The 20201-nt window shown below is 37.1% G+C and overlaps 1 pseudogene; it reads right to left on the reverse strand.

Moving 5' to 3' along the window:
• Positions 1-1971: 1971 nt before the first annotated feature.
• Positions 1972-18578, reverse strand: Gm35703 (annotated as a pseudogene).
• Positions 18579-20201: the final 1623 nt, after the last annotated feature.

The raw sequence follows: 20201 nt of genomic DNA on the forward strand, positions 1-20201 counted from the left end.
CAGCTTAACCCTCTTTTGCAGTCCTTTAATCATATAAGATTATCAATTTTCACATAGAGTTGTAGTTCCCATCTGGCGCTCAGGTGCAAGTCCAATGCCATTGAACAGCTACAGCAGCAACAACAAAAACAGAAACAAAACAAAAACAAACAAACAAACAAAAACCAGACAACCCTGGAACAATGTGCCACACATGTTAACTATTGCCCCCCTTTCCCTTGTATGTAAAACTATGACCATTTGCCCTAAAACAACTTTTCAGATGACATCGATTGTAGGAAAGCAAGTTCATTGTGCCACTCGTAGCTGACTACATAGTTTCTATCAGATAGCAAGATTTACTATAGTGGAAAGGCAGGTTAAAATTCTTAATGTTCTCACCAGTTAGAACATTTCATGGCACAGAGATTTAATTAAAATGATTAAATCAAATAAAATAATATAATAATAATACACCTTTATTAAAGTCAATCAAATAGAGAAGAGCTCCCAAACATAAGAGATTGATATGTGGTTTATAAGATATTTGGATATTAAAGCTTTGCATCCCATACTTTACATAAACTAATTATGTCTTTTGCTTAAAATGCATATTGTTTTAGCTAGAGTAGAGGTGAGCATAAAGAGATGCTGAATAAAAGATAAACTGAAAGTTTAGGAAGGATTTTGATTGTGATTGTTTTTTGACAAATGAGATTTATGGCAAAAATGTATCATAGGATATGAAAAACAAGCAACTTTCTCCATTGTTCCCAAATGTCTAGACTTGGATTCAATTGTTTCCTACTAAGCAAAAAATAGCATGCCCTCAGGAATTCAAGGTTAATGATATCCAATTTTGTATTTTCTCAGTTGTCAAAAGAAGTATACTTTCTCAAGTAGCTGAGGAGTTATATAACTAAACAGGCTTATATTATTACTGAAGTCAGGGAATTTTGAGTGACTTTGCTTACAAATATGTTCCAAGCCTCAAAGGTTATTTTACAAAGATGCCTTACAGCCTTTTGCTATCTTGGGCTAACCTCTGATTTCACTTTCAAAACAAAAATCTTAAATGTGATGTTCTTTTGGCAGTACACATGCCAAAATAAACCACAGGAATATTTACCTCTGCTCCAATGAAACTATTCTTACAAGCACATTGCATTTTCCCGAGCCTTACGTCAAAAATGAAAATACTCCTCAGCATGTTCTTGTTCTATTTCTTTTCCTTTTACTCTGAATTTTAGATCTCAGAAATCGTTCACTTGTGGAATGGTAAAGTCACAGTCTATATGTTCAGGAGTTTTCCAGAAGTGGAGGGGCATTTGCCCATGGAACAACTCCTCAGCTTCCTTTTTATATTTAATCTTGGATCACCATAGTCATTAGCAGCTTTCTAGAAGCATCAAGAGATGAAATCTATAAATATAAGATATTGAAGAAGAAAGAAGACCTTTGATAGCCAAATGTCAATACATTTTTTCTTTTTTTTTCTTTTTTTTATTACGTATTTTCTTCAATTACATTTCCAATGCTATCCCAAAAGTCCCCCTCCCCCACTCCCCTACCCACCCATTCCCATTTTTTGGCCCTGGCATTCCCCTGTACTGGGGCATATAACGTTTGCCTGACCAATGGGCCTCTCTTTCCAGTGATGGCCGACTACGTCATCTTTTGATACATATGCAGCTAGAGTCAAGAGCTCTGGGGTACTGGTTAGTTCATAATGTTGTTCCTCCGATAGGGTTGCAGATCTCTTTAGCTCCTTGGATACTTTCTCTAGCTCCTCCATTGGGGGCCCTGTGATCCATCCAATAGTTGACTGTGAGCATCCACTTCTGTGTTTGCTAGGCCCCGGCCTAGTCTCACAAGGAACAGCTATATCACCGTCCTTGCAACAAAGGCTTGCTAGTGTATGCAATGGTGTCATCACTTGGAGGCTAATTATGGGATGGATCCCTGGATATGGCAGTCTCTAGATGGACCATCCTAGGGAGTTTTTGAACCTGACTTTCGCTTAATGTATACTGTGTTCCCATAGAACATGATGTCACTCCTGAATTATCAGATAGTAAACACAATGAGCAATTTCAGAAGCACAGATTTGCTTGTTCTAATGACTTCCAAGTTCTAGCTTTAGCACCATTGCCAGGAGAAATGGAGGAGTGAGAGTTGATCCTTAACAAAACAGCATATAAGTTATAGATGCAATTACTGTGGAGACAAAGCTTTATTTAGTAGTGGAGAGCACTCTTGAGTGCTGTGACTTTGTCTGTTAGTAACTGTACTGGCTACTTTTGTGTCAACTTGACACAGCTGGGGTTATCACAGAGAAAGGAGCTTCAGTTGAGGAAATGCCTCCATGAGATCCAACTCTAAGGCATTTTCTCAATTAGTGATCAAGGGGGAAAGGCCCCTTGTGGGTGGGACCATCTCTGGGCTGGTAGTCTTGGGTTCTATAAGAGAGCAGGCTGAGCAAGCCAGGGGAGGCAAGCCAGTAAAGAACATCCCTCCGTGGCCTCTGCATCGGCTCCTGCTTTCTGACCTACTTGAGTTCCAGTCCTGACTTCCTTGGTGATGAACAGCAGTATGGAAGTGTAAGCCGAATAAACCCTTTCCTCCCCAACTTGCTTCTTGGTCATGATGTTTGTGCAGGAATAGAAACCCTGACTAAGACAGTAACACAGCACAATTGTCTTTGAAGAAGAAGTTAGTCTCAAGGCAATATGAGTTAATGGTGCTAAAAGAACCAGCCATGATCAGTGGATTAGGAACTATGAATCCTCAATGTTTTAAAAGAAAACTCGATTTCTGTCTACTTGTAAGAAGGACTCTTATCTCTACTCACTTTCTTTAAATACAGCAAAACATACTGAGAACAAACAATGACCATTGCAATAAAAAAAAAAAACAGTTTGGATCCAGCATACTAGATATTCATGAAGGTGAATAAAGGATTGAGTGAGAAATGTTTTGCAAAATGTAAAATTAAACTATAGTTTTTAAATTATTAAAAATAATCTCATTTGTGTGATTTGATGATATCATTTTTGCATGGGTGTTGCCTATATTCCTTGTAAATACCTATATGCTTATTCACATGTCTGTGTGCATAAATATATTGGGGCATACCTGTGTGTACATACATATGGAATCCAGCAGTTGATGTCAGATGTCTTCCAAAAGTCGATTTATTTCTGCTTTATATATTAAGGCAATGTCTAACATTTAAAACTATGGTTTACTGATTACTAGTCTCCCAAGCCAGACTGCTAATGAGATGCTCTGTTTCTGCCTGCTAAATGCTGAGATTACAAGCAAGTTTCAAGCCCATGACGTATTTAGAATTATGGTGATCTGAACACTGGCTCTCATGCTTCCATGGCAAACACATGATGAACTGATCAATGTCCACAGGTCAATAGTTCTAAGATAATTTAACTGCCTTCCATCACCAAACTAATTGGTCTAGAATAAAATTCTTAGGGGAATTTCTCTTGAAGTATTAGATAAATATTAAAAATATTTTGATATTTATTACAATTATCCCTTAAATACAATGGAATATTTTCCATTTTAAAATATGCTTTTGAAAGTCAAACCACCTACTCAAAGCTCCTCACCTCTAAAAGTGCAAAATTAAGAGTAATTTTCTGTTTATAATGTACAAACACCTCAATATGTAATTTTAGAATATTTTGCCATTCTTTTAAAAAGTCCCATAATCAATAATATTGGTCTTTTTCAATTGGCCAACATCCTTATACCCACATCTACATAGTGATTAATTCATGTTAGTTCTATTTGCTAATTTTAGATATTTTATATGAATGCTATTGGACAATAAGCAGCTCTCCTGGACTAACTTTTTTTTTATTTACTACAATAATTTTCTGTTTTGACCAAATTTAAGATCTGTCAATATGCATTACTATGTGTTACAGAGTCATTTCCATTGTACATATATAACACTTTTTTATGCATTCATTCATTCATTGGACCATGGTCATCTAGATTTTTACCTATTGCAGGCTATTATGAATAGTATTACTATGAAAATTAGAGCACAGGTCTTAGGTGGAATAAGTTTGCATTCTCTTGGATTGTATTGGATTGTATTAGATACTAAGAATATGACAGCACTCTACACGCCTCTTATAAGCTAGGTTTGCATTTCTTCTTCCTCTTCTTCTTCCTCTTCTTCTTCTTCCTCTTCTTCTTCTTCTTCTTCTTCTTCTTCTTCTTCTTCTTCTTCTTCTTCTTCTTCTTCTTCTTCTTCTTCTTCTTTTTCTTCTAGCTATTTTCTTTATTTACATTTCAAATGTTATTCCCCTTTCCTGGTTTCCCCTCTGAAAACCCCCTATCCAACCCACCCACTCCAGCTACCCTGTCCTGGCATTCCCCTTCATTGGGACATAAAGCTTTCTCAGGACTAAGGGCCTCTCCTACCATTGATGTCTAACAAAGCCATCCTCTGCTACATATGAAGCTGGATATGTTCCTGGGAGCTCTGGGGTTACTGGTTAGTTCATATTGTTGTCCATCCTATGAGGCTGGAAGCTCCTTCAGCTCCTTCATCCTTTCTCTAGCTCCTCCATTGGGTGACTTGTGCTCAGTCCAATGGTTGGCTGAGAGCATTTGTCTCTGCATTTGTCAGTCACAGGCAGAGCCTCTCAGTAGACAGCTATATCAAGCACTTGTTGGCATCCACAATAGTGCCTGGGTATGGTGACTGTATATGGGATGTGTCCCCAGGTGGGGCAGTCAGTCTCTGCTCCACACTTTGTCTCTACTTCTTATATAATAGGAGGAACAAAATGTCATCTATATAGAGAAGGGATCCTCCTGTACTTAGAGAATAGATACTGCATTTGTCATTATGATTCATCAAGATATAAGGCCTCCCTTTGAGTTTATTCTAGCAGATTTCTTAGAATCAAAATAACTTTAAATCTCTATTGATAGAGTGAATACAAATATTACAAATTTCATCAAAATCAAAGAGGGAGGACTCAGCTGTTTTTCGTGTAAATAGTCAAGGTATTGCTTCTATTTAACTTCAGGATATCTATTGTACAACTTTTTAAAATAGTAGGTCTATTTATTTTGTGGTCATTTAACTTAGTACGAAGAAATGTAACTCACTGGAGCCAAACCTGGATCCAAAACATTGATACTGGATGGTTCTGGAAATTTTGTCTTTTCATTTAAAAGAAAAAGATGGTGGGAAAAACATTAAAATGTTGTAACAAATCCTGCTGAAATCAGCATATTTTATAAGTCCAATGATATAATGGTTAGGACCACATAGACACTAATCTTATCATCTGACATGAATAAACGACTGAATAAAATTGTCCCAGCTCTTACAACATTCAGCCAGAGGAAGCCACTGGAAACTGATGCATGTAAGGTCGACCTAAAAGAATGCTATAGGACACAGCACAGGAAGAGTATTGACATGGTATGAATTTTCTCTTAAACTTCTTCATCAACACATCCTCACCATCTGCCACATAATGTATCTGAGTATATACAACTCAATATACGAAAGCTGCTGTGCATAAAGTTCTGTCTACCACAAGTATTCACAGTTGCCAACAGTTAGCTTATACCTAGAACCTAAAAATAACAGATGGATATATCTGAGAAACAAAGATAGTTTCTTGCTTATATATCTTTTTTAAAATTTATTTATTTATTTTTATTAGATATTTTCTTTATATACATTTCAAATGCTATCCTGAAAGTTCCCTATACCCTCCCCCTGCCCTGCTCCCCTATCCACCCACTCCCATTTCTTGGCACTGGCATTCCCCTGTACTGGGGCATATAAAGTTTTCAATACCCAGGGCCCTCTATTTCCAGTGATGGCCATCTATGCCATCTTCTGATACATATGCAGCTATAGATACGAGCTCTGGGGATACTGGTTAGTTCATATTGTTGTTCCACCTATAGGGTTGCAGACCCCTTCAGCTCCTTGGGTGCTTTCTCTAAGCTTCTCCATTGGGGACCCTGTGTTCCATCCTATAGATGACTGTGAGCATCCACTTCTATATTTGCCAGGCACTGGCATAGCTTCAGCTAAACAGGGTCCCTTCAGCAAAATCTTTCTGGCATATGCAATAGTGTCTGGGTTTGGTGGCTGATTATGGGATGGATCCCCAGGTGGGGTAGTCTCTGGATGGACCATCTTTTCATCTTAGCTCCAAACTGTCTCTGTAACTCCTTTCATGGGCATTTTGTTCCCTATTCTAAGGAGGAATGAAGTATCCACCCATTGGTCTTCCCTCTTCTTGATTTTCTTGTGTTTTACAAATTGTATCTTGCTTACATATCTCTTTGTAAATAAAAGCAAGATTCAAGTGGATCACTGAGTTCTGAAAGTTAATAATTTTAAATATCCCCAATGTACTCAATGTTTTCTTATTAAGTTCAACTCACGAATATCTATGATATGTATTTATTTATCTATTATCTCATCAGTAGTTATGTGGGTAATCAATTTATTATCCATAATTCTTCAATTTTTGATTCCACAAATTTGAGTATAAAATAACAATAGCACCTAAATCCTGTGACAGTTGTCATGATGCTCTGTAATATATGAGAGAAGAATAAAATATAGTAGAAAAAATAGTATTAGAGTGTATGATATAGAATCCATCTGTTAGTGTCCCACTATTGTTTTTTCATTTATGAAAGTTAAGAGGGTGCTATGAAAATGGTCTTCTCTGCCCTATACTAAGCTCTTAAGTTCCAAACCAGTTCTGTAAATAGTCACCACCTTCTGGCTTCCTTCCACTAAACTAGCAATACTGCTGCAGAAACTGAACCAAGCAGAAGATCCAAAGGGAGGACGTTCTTGTGAAATAGGAAAACTGAAGGAATATTGAATTAAAGGGTGTGAATTAATTTTATGAGAACTGGTAGGGGTATAATGTGAGACGTATGAATTCAGAAAATTTAAAGACATCTAATGAGCACAGCTTTCAATTTAGGTGGGTTTTTTGATAACTTTATAAAGAATGGGAAATACTTTCTCTTGGTTTGGTTCTCTCTTTTGTTGTCTATTTGTTTTGTTTTATCTAGGTTTTATTGTTATCATTGAACATGTTTTATAACAAAACAATTTGTGAATACAAATGTCCTCTATCCAAACTCTTATAGCATAAATGTAGTTTTCAACAGTTATCTAATGAAAGTTGTAGTGTCCTATTGGAATCAGCACAGTCAGTGACTAAGGCTCAGTCATTGCTCTCCCTTAACCCATGGCAGGTGTGATTGTGACTGTTGCTCATATCCTACAGTTGGCTGCCATGGAAGATGAGAACTAGCTCTCAACCAAAATGCATCATACCACATAGAAAAACTTCTGAATTTTACTCAAAATAAATTTATATTTTTTTGAAAATGAGGTAAAGAAAGAAAACAGTTGCTATGGAGGAAATACATCTTTAATTAAATTAACACACACAAAATATCAACAAAGCTGGTAAACAGAATAACATCCTTTTACTGCCAAAGGGAAACATGTGAGAAGAATGCATTTGTAAAGCATACATATTAAAGTCAAATACAACTGGATATGAATTATGGATATAGAATCTTTAAATGTAATTATTCACTCATCAGTCAAGTATGAGTATTATGAACTAGAGACTGTTCTGGAGGCTTTGGTGACTAAAATAAAGCACCCGGCTCTTGAATACATACTGCAGTATTAGACCGAAATAATACTAATACAACAAGCAATTGTCTTGTAAAATATGCCAGTAGATAAGAAAAATAAAGAATAAAAACCTCAGAGAAATTGAAATTTAAAAGAATAAAACTCATTATGAAGTATATATATATATATATATATATATATATATATATATATATATATACATTTGGTTTTTCGAAACAGGGTTTCTCTGTATAGCCCTGGCTGTCCTGGAACTCACTTGGTAGACCTGGCTGGCCTCCAACTCAGACATCTGCCTGCTTCTGCCTCCCAAGTGCGCCACCACTGCCAGGTGAAGGTGATATTTTCAAACCTATGCACGGAAGTTACCCCAAAATGATATTTTGTCAATGGCCTTATAAGCTTAGGGATATTTCAGAGCTAAGGATAAAGTTGCAAGCATATGCCTAAGCAATCCAATAAAGAGCAGAAAAAACATTTGCACTAGTGATTTTTTTCTAAAAAATTCCCCTTTGGGATCAAAGTTTGGTTTGGGCTCATGGCTTTAGTAGCTCTTATCCAGATTGGGGAGACCCACTGCTTTAGGCCATGAAAGACTACTGGTAGGGAGTGCATGGTAGAGACTATCACCCCAAGTAAAGGAAAATAAAGTGGAACAAGATGATAGTGTTCTATGGTCCTCTTTAGAAGCTCATCTCTATTGACCTAATATCCTTCTCATAGCTCATCCTAAAGTTTTGACCATCTCCCAATGTACCCCAGGATGGGAATCAAACTCAAACACATAAGCTTTTCAGAATGATTTAGCCGAATCACTCTTTAGGCAAAACAACATTGCTAAGATGAGTGTGGGAGAAGGCAAAAGACTTGAGAGACCTTCAGGAAACTGACATTTGTAAGCACAAGAATGCACTGTCCCTGAATATGCACTCACTTGCATAATAGTGCATGCTTGCATTGTGCAAATCTGTACATGGATTTATGGAATATATTTGCCAATTGGGTTCCTAAAGTGAAGGATTTCTATGATGATATTGCCTCCATCAAATGAAACACAATGGAGCCATTTTATGTGTCTTCAGAACATTCAATGACCTCTAAAACATTTCTATTGCATGAAATATACAAGGCTGATATTCTTTTGAAGACTATTTTGCTAAAAGAATGTTTCCCAGTGGATAAAGGGAAAACAGAGTGATATGTTAGAGACTATTCTTTCTGCATGGTGGCACCAGATGTGCCCTTACATTGTTTTTATGAATTATAAATTCTTACTGTATACTAGTATATGTTTTTTTTATCATGTTTACCTCCTGTCAGCATCCCCTTCTCTACCCACACCACTTTTTGTTTTTCTTTTTAAACCTTTTATTTTTCTTTAAAAACAACAACAATAACAACAACAACAACAAAACATTTATGCAGGGCAGTGCACTTGGGAGGCAGAGGCAGGTGGATTTCTGAGTTTGAGGCCAGCCTGGTCTACAGAGTGAGTTCCAGAACACCCAGGGCTACACAGAGAAACCCTGCCTCAGAAACAAAACAAAACAAAACAAAAACATTTCTTCTTTTCACATGTTTTACTTGCCAAATGCAGTTTTCCTCCCTCCACTTCTTCTAATTTCTCCCTCAAACCCCCCAGAACAACTCTTGCTGTTTCCCATCAACAAGGAAAGAGAGACAGAAAGACAGACAGACAGACAGAAAGACAGAATTAAAAAGAAGAAAAAGCAGCCTCCCACTGATATCCACTAAACATAGTCTAACAAGATACAATAAGAACAGGCATATCATGTGGACCTGGGAACCCAATAGGAAGAAAAGGATTTCAAGCACAGGCAAAAGAATAAGAGACACATCCCACTTCCACTGTTGAGAATGCCACAGGAATACTAAACATTGCAACTATAAAGTATTCAGAGGACCTAGATCACCCATCAGGGTCATGCTTCTTACTTCAATTTCTGAGAACTCTATGAGCATGGGTTATTGGATTCTGTAGGCCTCATCCTTGGATGTCCTTGACTACTCTGCCTCCTACAATCCTTACTCTCCTTCTTATGCTGGATTCTGTTGGCTCTGTCTAGTGTTTGACTGTAGGTCTCAGCATCTCCTTCCTTTGGTTGCTGGATGATGGCCCTGTGATGACAACTGTTCAAGGTACTGAACTATGAATATAGAGCAGAAAATAATTAAGATTCACTTCATTGTTTGTTTGTTTGTCTTTTTGTTTGTTTTGCCAGTTGGTTTTGGTTCTCTCTTGGGCTTCTGGACTGTCTACCCACACGTTCATGTGTACATTTTCCAGGGCAAATGGATACATCAGAACCAGCGCAGGTAGTAAATTCCTGGTACCTGCTCAGTCTTTCTAGAACCACTTGGTAGATGATGGAAGGGTTCAGCTTGCCATAGGCCTGATTGCTGATCCACATCTGGTGGATGGTAGACAGTTAGGCCATGATGGAGCCAATCCAGACTGAGTTCTTGTCCTCAGGGGTAGCAATAATCTTCATCTTCATATTGCTGGGTACTAGGGCTGTGGTCTACTTCTGCATCCTGTTCGGCAATGCCTGGATACATGGTGGTACCAGCAGACAGGACTGCTTTGGCAAACAGGTCCTTGTGCATATCCATATCACATTCCATGACGGAGTTGAAGGTGGTCTTATGGGTATCATAGGACTCCATGCCCAGGAAGAAAGGCTAGGTGAGTACATCTGGACAACAGAATCAATCACTCATTACTGATGGTAATCACCTGCCTATCCATCACACAGCTCATAAATGTTCTTCAAGGAGGAGGATGCATCAGTGGCCATTTCTTGTTCAAAATCTAGGGCAACATAGCAACACAGCACAGCTTCTCCTTAATGTCACAATTTCCCTCTCAACAGTGGCATTAAAGCTGTGTCCTTGCTCAGTTAGGATCTTCTAATCTGTCAGGTCCTGGTCAGTCAGGTCCAGATGGAAGATGGCAGGGGAATGGGCATAGCCCTCACAGATGGGTACTATATGTGCAACTCACATTAACAGAGTCCATGACAATGTCAGTCTTGCACTCAGATGCATATAAGGACAGCACCATCTGAATGGCCACATACATGGTTGGGGTATTAAACATTTCAGACATTATTTGAGTAATCTTTTTTCTGTTACTTTTAGGATTCAGGGGGTCAGAAGCTCCAGGTGCTCCCCAAGGTCCACATGCAGTTCACTGTAGAAGGTATGGTGTCAGATCTTATTTATGTCATCTAAGTTAGTGACAATGCCATGCTAAATAGGATACTCCAGGGTCAGGATTCCCCTCTGGCTCTGGTCCTCATGACCCGAGTAGTCTTTACAGCTCATGCCCATCATGATGACAGTGGAAGGAAACATTGCCCTCGGGGTGTTGTCATCAACAAAGCCAGCTTTGCACATGCCTGAACCATTGTCAATGAGGAGTGTGGTGACTTCTTCTTCCACTGCAATCAGTGAAGGATTGAGCAACAGAGCAGCAAAAACATGCCCAGAGTAAGCTGGCAGTAAAGTGTGAGTGATATATGAGTCATGTATTGAAGTTTCCCATATATTATTGAAAGTGGGACATTCTACAGTGGCACAGTCAATATGGGAAAGAGTATTATGGAAAACTGATTCTCCTGTTCTCAATAGCTACCAAATGCCAATATCTGCTAAGCTGGGGATAGGATTTTGTACCCACCTATTCTCTGTGTTGGGGTTATGTCTTTTGTGTATCCACAAATATTTTGTATGTTGTTCTAACACTGTGAGTTTGTATGTGCAAAGCTTTATTTTTGGAACCATTGTTCCTATAGAGATGTTTAGGAGTGTTTGATCCTGTCATTTGTTATTATACTAAGAATAAGTGGGGCCATTAGAATCTTTTGTTATTTCCAAGAAACTTTTAAAGGTTGTTTCTTAAGTGCTACAAAACTACTAAGGAAATTATTGTAATTAGGAGAATTTCATTGAATATATTGACCAATATTTTTCTTTTCCTTTTATAATAACTGAATTTTCTCTTTAACATTTCATTTCTATTGACTTTGCATTCAGTAATAAACAAGCATAAACAAGATTTTGTGCTTTTGATATACTTTCCATGATTTATTTTTGATTCAAATTTTTTTAATATATATAATGTACTCTTGCCTGTCTTCTTTAGTATTTGCACAGAGAGTGGTTACATGGTGATATTTAACACAGGTAAACAATGTATTTTCACCACATTCTCCTTTACTTTCTGCTTTCACAGTTGTCAACTAAGGAATATCAAATGGCCGAGAAGCACCTAAAGAAATGTTCAACATCCTTAGTCATCAGGCAAATGCAAATCAAAATAACCCTGAGATTCCACTTCACACCAGTCAGAATAACTAAGACCAAACTCAGGTGACAGCAGCTGTTGTCAAGGATGTGTAGAAAGAGAAACACTCCTCTATTGTTGGTGGGAGTACAAGCTTGTACAACCACTCTGGAAATCAGTCTGGTGGTTCCTCAGAATATTGGACATCATATTACCTAAGGATCCAGCTATTCCAGTCCTGGGCATATATCCAAAAGATTCTCCAACATATAACAAGGACACATGCTCCACTATGTTTATAGCAGTCTTACATATAATAGCCAGAGGCTGGAAAGAACACAGATGTCCTTCAACAGAAAAATGGATACAAAAAAGTGTGGTACATATACACAATAGAGTACTACTCAGCTATTAAAAACAATGAATTCATGAAACTCTTAGGCAAATGGATGGAATTAGAAAACATCATCTTGAGTGAGGTAACCCAATCACAAAAGAACACACATGGTATACACTCACTGATAAGTGGATATTAGCCCAGAAGCTCAGAATACCCAAGATACAATTCACAGACCTCATGAAGCTCAAGAAGAAGGAAGACCAAAGTGTGGGTGCTTTGGTTCTTTTCAGAAGGAGTAACAAAATACTCATGAAAGCAGAGACTGAAGGAAATGCCATCCTGAGTCTGCTCCACCTGGGGATCCATCCCATATTCAGTCCCCAAATGCAGACACTATTGTGGATGGCAAGAAATGCATGGTGGTAGGAGCCTGTTATAGCTATCTCCTGAGAGGCTCTGCCAGAGCCTGACACATACAGAAGCAGATGCTCACAGACAAACATTGAATTGATCATGGGGCTTGCAATGGAGGAGTTAGAGTAAGACTGATGGAGCTGAAGGGGTTTTCATAGAAAGCACAACAATTTCAACCAACCAAATCTCCCAGTGTCTAAATCACCAACCAAAGAGTACACAAGAAGGGATCCATGGCTCCAGCTGCATATGTAGCAGATGATAGCCTTGCAGTGCATCAATGAGAGGAGAGGCCCTTGGTCCAGTGAAGGCTCAGTGCCCCAGTGTAGGGGGATTCAAGTGTGGGGAGGTGTGTGTGTGTGGGTGGTTGGGGGATCACTTGCATAGAAGCAGAGGAGAGGGATGGAATAGGCAGTTTCAGGGGGCAGAGGGAAATGGGATTTGAAATGTATATAAAGAAATATATATATATATATATATAAAAGGACATAGGTCCTGATGGGCTGAAGGACTGAACACAGGCCAGTAAAGGCCACTCATCCAAGAGCCAAAATGCTTTCCAGGAATCTCAAATATGCACCTAATCCCACATCTAAGGCAAGATGAAATAAAGGTTAAAATTCATTTAACCCTGTCTCTAAGGTCTGTATCCTTGCAATAACACAATGTGAATGTATTCACTGTGATGGGGAAAATGTACTTACTTGGTTAGGCAAACCATCCAAAGAAAGGAAGAAATATGAACACAAGAGAATATGAAAAATAAATTGATCAAAGTGTAATATGGGTCAAAGTGGCACAGGAATATAAATTTCTTTGATTAAAACATCAGAAATTTTAGAGATTGTTTTTCATAGTATATATTGTGCTGATATGATATTGATAATTGCACAGACATGCACGCGCACGCGCCCACACACACACACACACATACACACACACACACACACACACACACACATTTCTCAATATTCCTCTTGTGGAAAAAGCCTCAAGTCCATTCCACCAGTTGACAGCATACCTTGCCTAGCAAATTGGGCCTGACAAGTGCGGGGTTCAGGAGTCAGAAAGATCATTGATGTCTTTTCTCTCCTGGTATCCAGGATATCATCTTCTTGCTTTATTAATGTTAAACTGCAGGAAGTTTTCTAGTTAGAGTAAGAGTCCTTTCTCTAGGTCTTGCACACATTTTGAGTGATGATTGAGTGTTTCCATCCCCCATGTAAATTAGACTTTAAAACAGGGCAGAATCTACAACATTGTGAATCCTTGTTGAACAGACCACAGTCAAGCTTTGTCTAAAGTACTGCCATTTCCTCTTAGTACTGGAAACCTAATGGTTTTATTTCTTTATCTCCAAAATTTACTGAGTACTTGATTGATTTTCCAGATGTAATCCTAGAAAATTCTAATTTTTGTAAGATTAAACAAAGTTAAAACTCTCAAAGTTGTTCACAGTTACTTTTCAGAACTTGTCAGCCACAGTTCACATTCAATACTGTCTTTACTTTCCAGGCTAGACTGCCGTGAACTTCTGCTCTGTTAAGCATGGATTTCTATTGCTTATTTATCATCACTCCCCACATGTAAGGGACTGGTTTACACATAGTTAAAGAGTTTGGTGGTGGCAGTAGTAATTGTTTTTGATGGAATTGTGTTATTAATGGTGGTGATGTATTTGTTGTTTTTGAGGTGGTTGTTGTTGTTAATGGTGGTAATAGTAGTGGTAGCAGTGGTTTTGGTTGCTTTGATTTTAGATGTAGGACCCAGTATGCTAAGAAAAAAAAAAGATGTAGACAATTCAGTTCACATACTGTGAAGAATTCAAAATGATGTTTAATAAAAATTTGAAGAAACAAAATTATATGTTACAAAAGGAAAGATGCAAAAACTATATGATGGGATATGAGGCATATGATTCCCAAATAGAAACAAATAATTTTTAATGATTTTTTACAACACAAATGAACTGTTCTCATTATGTTCTTCTCATTATGTTCTAGAGACAATTGTAACTTTAGTTAGTTATGTTCTGTTTTACCATAAAACCAACACACTTATTTGAAGCAGATTTAAATTACAAAAATTCCACTGAAATGTATAAAAGTAAATAGCTCTTTTAGGGTTTCTTATTTTTATTGAAATCTATTGAGCAACTTGGAAAATGTTGGTTCTTAATTGCTCTAGGTAATTGGGTCTGTCTTGATTAAGTTATGGAGAGAATTAAATGGTTATCGATTGATTATGTTTGTGAATATCCTATTTAATTTTGTGATACAAAATATAAATTTTGAATTTGCTCCCCAATTCTTGCTACTTTTGAAACAGAAATTGGCTGCATAGGTTCTAAGTTGAACAGCTGTTCTGATTGTTCTTCTTTTGCCTTAGACCTCTCAATTTTTGGCTTTTCCTTGGCCAGGAAATACTGAATATGATGAAAGACTGAAAGGTTCTGCATAAAACCAAAATCAACAACAAAGGTACCTTGTTGATGTATTTACCATGCGATCTTTTCAAATCTCACAGAAATTTCATTCTGGTACATGTGCAACGAAGGCTATAGGTTGATTTTTTATTTTGAAGTTTCATTCTCCCAAATGACTTATCACCTGGAGAGCCGTTCTGTTCAAAACTTTTATAAAAATTACAGAAATTTGAGAGTTTTACAAGTTTTATGTTTTCTAGCAGTCAGTTCACTAGCCATATTTGGACACTAAACAGCTGTCCAGGTAAAATTAGAACACTCATAAATTTGCATATAGTCACTATTGTGGTGCATTTCAGAGCATGACAACTTTGTAAGCTTTAGTGAATCACAAGTGATCTTTAAGCTATTGAACTACCTTCTTTTGCGTCTAACATTTTCTGTATTCCAGTTACTGGCTTGAAGTTCCAGCTTCTAAGCTTTGGAGAGTTGTTCTTCTGACTTCTGGAAAAATAAGATACAAATCGCCAATATCTTCTGAATTCCAGCACTAAAATCTTCCATTTACTTATGAGAAAAAAAAAAAAAACACTTAGATGGGCCAACATTGAATACTTGGGAAAACACTGATAGTTTTTTTCTGTTTACTATAATCAAAGTAAAAATAGGATCAGGTAGTCATGTATACAACAAAGACACAATATAATCAATCCATGGCTCCATGGAGCTAATAACAGCTAGCTCAGCCATAAACAAATTAAACTTTCTTAATGTATGCCAGCTGAATCTTACGCACATTTAGGATAAAGTGGTTTAAAATTTAAAATTTATCCTGGCGATCGAGGAAGTCAATAAAATCTTTTTTTCTTCTATTTTCTTCTAGTGTTTGTTTCCTCTATTTCTTTGTCAAATATCCATAGGATTGTTGCATGAGTAAAACGTAAATAATTAAATAAATAAGATACCATTTCCTAGGCTATCAACCATATGCACATATGCATTATATGTTTGCAAATACATGTATTGAGGAATCCAAACATGTTCTCATTTGATTTGGAGGTTATTACAAAACAATCATGGGTGACTCAGAATAAGGAAACAGAAAATCCTAAACAGTGAGTTATATAATGTTCTTTGAATATTTTATTTTATGCTGTTTAATTGGGTAAGCTAAGACAAGAATCATGAGGATTCCTTATCTTAAGGAATAAGAATTATGTATTTTTTACTATGCCTTTGTATTCAGTTACCTTAAGGCTTGAATATTTTGAAAGAGTTTACTTATTAATCATGATGATTTTTATATTATAAAGAACAATACAATGTCATTCCAATGTCTCAAGTGCTGTCATAAGTCATCTTGTGTGCTTATTTTATTTGCTAATCATCCTTATTACCATTTGTGAGAGAGGAACAAATATTAAGGCATCATGACAAATATGAGGTCTTCAGTAACTTCTGGTTCAAAATTCACTCAAAATGTAGTTCATATGTCTATCAAATTCAGTTCTTATGTATTTATACTTGTTAGCACCAGAAATTTTTCATGTATCTTATAAAATTAATATTCAGATAAAATATATAATTGACATGTTCAGTAATCATGTTCAGTAATAGGTATTTTTACTTTTTAATTTTATTTTTATTTTATGGGTATAGGTACTTCACTTGAGTGTATATATGTGCACCATCAGACTGTTTAGAGCCTGAGGCAGGAGAGCAAAAGAGGATAAGGGATCGATCTCCTAGAACTGGAGTTACAGCCTGTAGTGAGTTTTCCAGGTGGGTGCTAGTAACTGAAGCCTGGTTATCTGGAGAAGCAGCCAGTGTTCTAAAGCACTGAGCTACCTCTCCAGCCTCATATATCTACTTTTTTAATTTCATAATTTCAAGATTCTAACAAGTAGCAGATGTAGTATTTTCACTTAAGATTCTTGAGGCTGTGTTTTATAAAACATCTCGGCCTTACATTGTAATATTTACATATTAAAAAACTAACTGCCACTTCCTAAACTGTTAGAAAGTACTCCATTTTCTTGGCTAAAAGTAATTTTCCTGGCTGAGTCAAGCAATGGAAACTGAAGACAGCTCAGATGTAATACGCGAAGCAAAGTACACACAATAGACTGAATCATTACTGTATCCATAGGTTCCGACATAAGCTACTGAAGTAGAATTACACTATTTGAGAGATGACTGGTTTTCACTTTTGTGGCATCTGGATACTTCTGTAAAAACATATAAGTCAAACAATGGGTAATAAAAGATATTGATAACTGAGAATTACAAATGGCAGTTATAAATTGTTGAGAATAGTATGGGGAAAATATAAAACCTACAGGGTCCACAGTTTTTTACTTCCAGGATACAAATTCATTCCTCCATGAAGAGAAATGAGTGTGAGGGTGTAACTATAAAGGGCTGTGATTGATTTTTTGGGGTGACTAGAAGCCATCAGTCTCTTCCTTTTGAATTACACCTCATATGTCACAACTCAAGGAGCCTTAATGCTAGTTAATGTCTGCACCCAGGAAGAACAAATAATGAATTCCTGGATTGCCTTTCTTCCTACACTTCATTTACGAGAGCTAATTGTTTAGGGAATAGACGTTCCTTGGCTCATTGGCTTAATAATACAGGAAACTCTCTTGGAATTCCAGACAAGGATGCTAAACTTAGCCTAAATGAATAATTCTTCCGTAACTCACACATGTGAGGAGAAGCAGAGCGCCTTATTAAATCTAAACCAATAGTGAATGAATTCACTAACTACCCTTCCCTGCTGGGGCATTTAGCCTTTAGTAGCCTTGAGGTCTAAACTGTGCAGAATGTAAATCCTCATTAATTTGAAGTAAAAGAAAGTCACAAATGTAGTAGTCACTTACAATACTCTATCTTCTAATTCAAAGTGATGGGGAATTAGAAGTAAGAAAACTAATCTCTAGACAACTAGTCAGGTCACAGACATAAGCAAACAAAAGTGTATGTATGTCCTGGCAAAACTGGAAGCTAAGTGTAAGAAAAAATGTTTCTTAGTAAACTCTACACAATGAGTGAAAAAGGCTAGGGCCAAATAAAGAGCTCAGGATTTCAAAGACTACCCAGCCTCATTAAAAAGAAAAAAAAACAAAAAACAAAAAACAAAAAAAAATTGTCAGGCTTTCTTCTTTTTAATTTTCTGATTTCTTTTACATGGGGCCTATGGTGGGCTTTTCCTGAGTCTGTACTCTTCAATTCTATCTCTTGACCAATCAATTCAATCCCTTGACTCTACCCATTGAACTCTCCAAATATTTTAATTAGATAATTAGTTTTACCACAACCTGATGCTTAGATTGTATATACACATGAACAAATTGGCCCCTTCCTACGTTATAAAAGCAATTCTTGTTCCTAGTATTGCTTGGCAATCCATGTTCAGATTTCCCCTTGCTGAAGGGAACTGTTACTCTATACTTCTCAATTAAATGTCTTCCATTGTTCTTGGTATCCTTCCATTTGGATCATGAGATAAGAAAGCAGCTTTGACTCAGTCCTAAAATAAAATCATTCCCTTGTATTGAATTTCTGATATGCAAATTCAGAATAGGAAAGAATGGGTTGGCTTTTCAGACACTATACTTGGAACATCTGTGTTGCTAGACTTGCATATTTTATTTGTAAAAAAAAATCCCATCTATGTGAGTGAAAATAAACAGGTTAAGAATTAAAATCTCCTAACATGTTATAGTTCATTTAAAGAAGTAATAATGTTCATAGTCAAAGTCTACATACGTGGAAAAAAAGAAATGAACATATGTACAATTGTCCTCTGAGTTTTATATTATAAGCCTACTGATATAAGAAATCAATGAGTCACACAGGTAGGACTTTGCTATGGTAAAATAGCACTGCTATTTCATAAGTATAATTTTTAGAGACTGTCATATACAGCTCATCCTATACATGTTTTTCTACATTTATGGTTTACTGTTTCTCTTTTGTTTTGTGGTTGGTGTGTGTGTGTGTGTGTGTGTGTGTGTGTGTGTGTGTGTTTTGAGACAGGATTTCTCTGTGCAGCCCTAGCTATCTTAGGATTCACTCTGTAGACAAGATTGGCCATGAACTCAGAGATCCTTCTGCTTCTGCCTGCCTAATGTGTGTGTCAACACACTGCCTGGCTCAAGGTTTAATATTTATAAAATAAATATGCGGACAATTGCCACGCGCTCTGATCGATTCAGCTTGACAAGCCGAGAGGATTAGAAGCACTACACTGAAGCAAAAGAGTTTCACAGAAACTCGCTCCTGGAGTCTGGCGTTCTTGCTAACCCATACATTAATTTTCCATTCCCGCATGTTAGTATTATTGAATTCTGACATAGCTAAAGCCTTCCACCAGTGTTTCAACAGTCCTAGAACGTCCTTGAGCAAGACCTTGGGCTTGGAATTCAGTTCTGCCCCTGGTATTACACTATCAGTTTGAGTAAAAGTTAGGTCACTGCCCTTCACAGGAATCTACCATCACCTAGGAAGAAAGAAGTTTCTGACCGTAGGAGAAACCAGAATAGATACTTAGAACTATAGCTGAGTTACACCCATATACAGGAATTTACAATGGTTTAGGAAGTAGATTGGGCTGTGGTTTTAGAGTATTGCATTATTCATGAGATGGTTAGCTAAAATGGAACTCCCTAGTTAGAACCATGACTTGGGTGTGAAAGCCCTTGCCCTAGGAGAGTAAAGACCTCACACCTGGCTTCTAAGACTATAGCTGAGTTACACCCAAACACAAGTATTTACAATGGCCTAAGGGGAAGGTGGACTATACAATAGACTAAAATAGGAACTATGGCAAGGGCATGAAGCCCTTGACCCTGGCTTCTAAGATTAAGTGAATCTTAGGTGGAGCCCTTGTTGATTCCAGTTGTTAACAATGAATTCTATCCCAGGTGGTTCCTGTTAGACCTTTTGTGTTTGCATTCCTTTGTTTTATGTAAGAATCCAGTAACCTCTTTGTACCTTGCAAGTATGTCACCCAACTTCCTTATTGTCTTCT

The sequence above is a fragment of the Mus musculus genome, chromosome 5, assembly GCF_000001635.26.
Source record: "Mus musculus strain C57BL/6J chromosome 5, GRCm38.p6 C57BL/6J".
Lineage (NCBI taxonomy): Eukaryota > Metazoa > Chordata > Mammalia > Rodentia > Muridae > Mus > Mus musculus.